At 38.5% G+C, this 4,201-nt stretch overlaps 1 long non-coding RNA gene across 5 annotated transcripts; it reads left to right on the plus strand.

Moving 5' to 3' along the window:
- The first annotated feature begins 596 nt into the window (after positions 1–596).
- On the plus strand, positions 597–3,845 carry LOC311123939. Of its 5 annotated transcripts, XR_014612668.1 has the most exons (4): positions 611–631; positions 1,185–1,227; positions 1,425–3,056; positions 3,295–3,845. It is a non-coding gene; the product is annotated as an uncharacterized lncRNA (long non-coding RNA). The 5 variants fall into 5 exon arrangements; XR_014612667.1 differs by having other exon boundaries at positions 597–631; positions 1,185–3,056; XR_014612670.1 differs by having other exon boundaries at positions 622–1,988; positions 2,226–3,056.
- Positions 3,846–4,201: the final 356 nt, after the last annotated feature.

Raw genomic sequence — 4,201 nt, forward strand, 5'->3', positions numbered from 1 at the left:
TTCAAAAAATTTGACAGCTGAGCTGTTGACATTGTGACTCTGCAATGCAGGTGTGGCATTCAAGCTCATGTTATTGTCATGGTACAGTACTTAGACTAAATTTGAACGTAAAAAGTTTTGATTACTATGTTTAACACTTATTGCTCATTGCAAATTATTCTGAACCTAAAACATTGGGCTTTCATTGAGGGGAAAACAGTAGGGCTACCAGTATTATCACTCCACACATTATGGTTCCAAAAGTAGAACACCACCCACATAAAGTTACCATTATACTGAAGTGAACTCTGTCAATAAAGTATCTTGATCACATGTTTTTTCTAGTACCAATTAATCATGCATTGGCATGTATGGCCTCTCAAAGACAAATTGTATCTTATCCAAGACAAAAATATTACATGTAGTAAATATGCATCCATATAATACACTTTAAATACATTTTATTTCACAGTTCGACTTGAAGTTGTTAATTCTAAATAAGGTGATTGTTTTTACTTACGGCGACTGCGATAGGCAGCAAAAAAAAATGGGGTCCTATTCTTTGGTCCTCCCAGAAATGGCATATAAACCCGGCCATTTTGGTGGGTCAGCCTTTTCCTAAAGTTAGATAGGAGGATTGGCACGTGGCTTGGTGAGTGAGAATCTGGACATTTTCTTACAATTTTTGTCTTATTGAAATTAAACAAAATAGATAGCTACTTTCTTCAGCAGTCATCTTTTATTTAGTTAGACAATAAATGAATTCCCTCGATGGGACTAGCTAACGTTAGCAGCTTGCTAGCTAAGTAGGCTAATTGTAGAACGTCTGCAGGAAGGTAATATTTAGTTAGGTGTAGGTATCTAAACGTTTGTATGACATTTCCTATTTATAATTTCAATTTGAGCCAAATCAAATGTTTGGCAACTATCTCTTTTTGATTTAGCCTATACTCTAGAGGTTAAACCTTGTGTGTGGACATTGCTCCAGGTTTAGGTAACGTTAACTTGCTAGCTCGCTAAGTATTGAGGTGGCTGGCACGCGTTGTCTGAAACGTCTCCTATAATGTTTTGCACTGGGCTTTGAATTTCTGTGGCGATGAAAGTGCTCTCTGGCTCTGACAGGCCAGAGTCTGAGGATGCGCGAGTCTAGTGAGTCTTGTCTGTTGTATATATTGTCCTTATGGTAGTCTTTCTATTGTCCAAAGGTTACGAGGATGGATCTGTAGAGAGGTAGAACAAACCACAAGGGTGAGTGGTTATGGCTTTCATATGTACCTTATGTTTTCCTATGATGTTTTGCACTGGGCTCTGAATTCCTGTGGCGATAAAAGTGCTCTCTGGCTCTGACAGGCCCGAGACTGAGGATAATGTTAGTATCTTTGAATCTTGTTGAATTGTTGTATGTTTAATTGATTGTCCTAATGGAATGTGTATTTTGCCCAAAGGTGACAAGGCTGTCTATACCAAACCACAAGGTGAGCTTTAAGTACTAATGACTGGCAAATTAAATCCTTGTTTTTAATATCGGTATTTCTCATGTAGCTAATGTTCTCCTGTGATGTTTTGCACTGGGCTCTGAGTAACTGTGGCGATAAAAGTGCTCTCTGGCTCTGACAGGCCCGAGACTGAGGATAATGTTAGTATCTTTGAATCTTGTTGAATTGTTGTATGTTTAATTGATTGTCCTAATGGAATGTGTATTTTGCCCAAAGGTGACAAGGCTGTCTATACCAAACCACAAGGTGAGCTTTAAGTACTAATGACTGGCAAATTAAATCCTTGTTTTTAATATCGGTATTTCTCATGTAGCTAATGTTCTCCTGTGATGTTTTGCACTGGGCTCTGAGTAACTGTGGCGATAAAAGTGCTCTCTGGCTCTGACAGGCCCGAGACTGAGGATAATGTTAGTATCTTTGAATCTTGTTGAATTGTTGTATGTTTAATTGATTGTCCTAATGGAATGTGTATTTTGCCCAAAGGTGACAAGGCTGTCTATACCAAACCACAAGGTGAGCTTTAAGTACTAATGACTGGCAAATTAAATCCTTGTTTTTAATATCGGTATTTCTCATGTAGCTAATGTTCTCCTGTGATGTTTTGCACTGGGCTCTGAGTAACTGTGGTGATAAAAGTGCTCTCTGGCTCTGACAGGCCCGAGACTGAGGATAATGTTAGTATCTTTGAATCTTGTTGAATTGTTGTATGTTTAATTGATTGTCCTAATGGAATGTGTATTTTGCCCAAAGGTGACAAGGCTGTCTATACCAAACCACAAGGTGAGCTTTAAGTACTAATGACTGGCAAATTAAATCCTTGTTTTTAATATCGGTATTTCTCATGTAGCTAATGTTCTCCTGTGATGTTTTGCACTGGGCTCTGAGTAACTGTGGTGATAAAAGTGCTCTCTGGCTCTGACAGGCCCGAGACTGAGGATAATGTTAGTATCTTTGAATCTTGTTGAATTGTTGTATGTTTAATTGATTGTCCTAATGGAATGTGTATTTTGCCCAAAGGTGACAAGGCTGTCTATACCAAACCACAAGGTGAGCTTTAAGTACTAATGACTGGCAAATTAAATCCTTGTTTTTAATATCGGTATTTCTCATGTAGCTAATGTTCTCCTGTGATGTTTTGCACTGGGCTCTGAGTAACTGTGGTGATAAAAGTGCTCTCTGGCTCTGACAGGCCCGAGACTGAGGATAATGTTAGTATCTTTGAATCTTGTTGAATTGTTGTATGTTTAATTGATTGTCCTAATGGAATGTGTATTTTGCCCAAAGGTGACAAGGCTGTCTATACCAAACCACAAGGTGAGCTTTAAGTACTAATGACTGGCAAATTAAATCCTTGTTTTTAATATCGGTATTTCTCATGTAGCTAATGTTCTCCTGTGATGTTTTGCACTGGGCTCTGAGTAACTGTGGTGATAAAAGTGCTCTCTGGCTCTGACAGGCCCGAGACTGAGGATAATGTTAGTATCTTTGAATCTTGTTGAATTGTTGTATGTTTAATTGATTGTCCTAATGGAATGTGTATTTTGCCCAAAGGTGACAAGGCTGTCTATACCAAACCACAAGGTGAGCTTTAAGTACTAATGACTGGCAAATTAAATCCTTGTTTTTAATATCGGTATTTCTCATGTAGCTAATGTTCTCCTGTGATGTTTTGCACTGGGCTCTGAGTAACTGTGGCGATAAAAGTGCTCTCTGGCTCTGACAGGCTTGAGTCTGAGGAGACTGATAATAATTCATCCCATAGGGATCCTTGTGTAGGGTGTGATGGAATTATTTTCTAATATCATTTTCTCCCATGCAGCTCTTGGACCGCCACAGAAGATGTGGCGACTGCAGTCTGGTAACCTGGGGTGAGATCTTTAATGCATCATTTAGGGGCCTGTGTTTTGCACAACCAAATGAGGCAGTGTTTTACCTGTATTTCCAGCATTATCCAGCTGGTGTCACTTCAGTCCCAATTTTTTTGTTTCAATTAACCAACTCACCAATTTATCAAAGCAATAAGGATTATTTCCCCAACATTACATTTTGGTCATTTAGCAGACGCTCTTATCCAGAGCGACTTAGTTAGTGAGTGCATACATTTTTTTCTCCCATACTGGTCCCCCGTGGGAATCGAACCCACAACCCTGGCATTGCAAGCGCCATGCTCTACCAACTGAGCTACACGGGACTACGTGACCAAGGTTGCTAAACAATATCCCTGTTGCTAAGAATTCTGTAGATGCAGAAAGAATATTTAATACAAGGGTTTACTCATCAATGGCAATGTGCTGACCTAAGTGAGATATATATTTTTAATGTTCAATGATTGTTATGTAAGGCTGAAACATTAAAATATTTTAAATCAGATGCTCTGGGTCATGTCTTTTCTAACTTTACTGGTGAGACCCCCCCCCCCCCCCCCCGTAACTGAGAAGTATGTGACGCAAACGGTCAATTTGTTTTTACATGGAATAAATGAACCACTCAATTTTATTTCTGCATCTTTTATTATAATTCTATTTGATTTATCTTGTAATACATTTGACATTCATATATTTATGTTTATATGAATGTGCATATGTATGTAACATATTCTGTAAATTACCGTTCATCTGCTCATAGTTTTCATCACTTTAAAAGATTATCTTAAAAGAAACAAGATTGTGCTTTCTATACAGCCAGATCCTTCCCTCTCCTGACAGCGTAATTATACACCTCCTCAA

This window comes from Coregonus lavaretus, assembly GCF_964263955.1.
Source record: "Coregonus lavaretus genome assembly, contig: HAP1_SCAFFOLD_7463, whole genome shotgun sequence".
Taxonomy (NCBI): Eukaryota; Metazoa; Chordata; class Actinopteri; order Salmoniformes; family Salmonidae; genus Coregonus; species Coregonus lavaretus.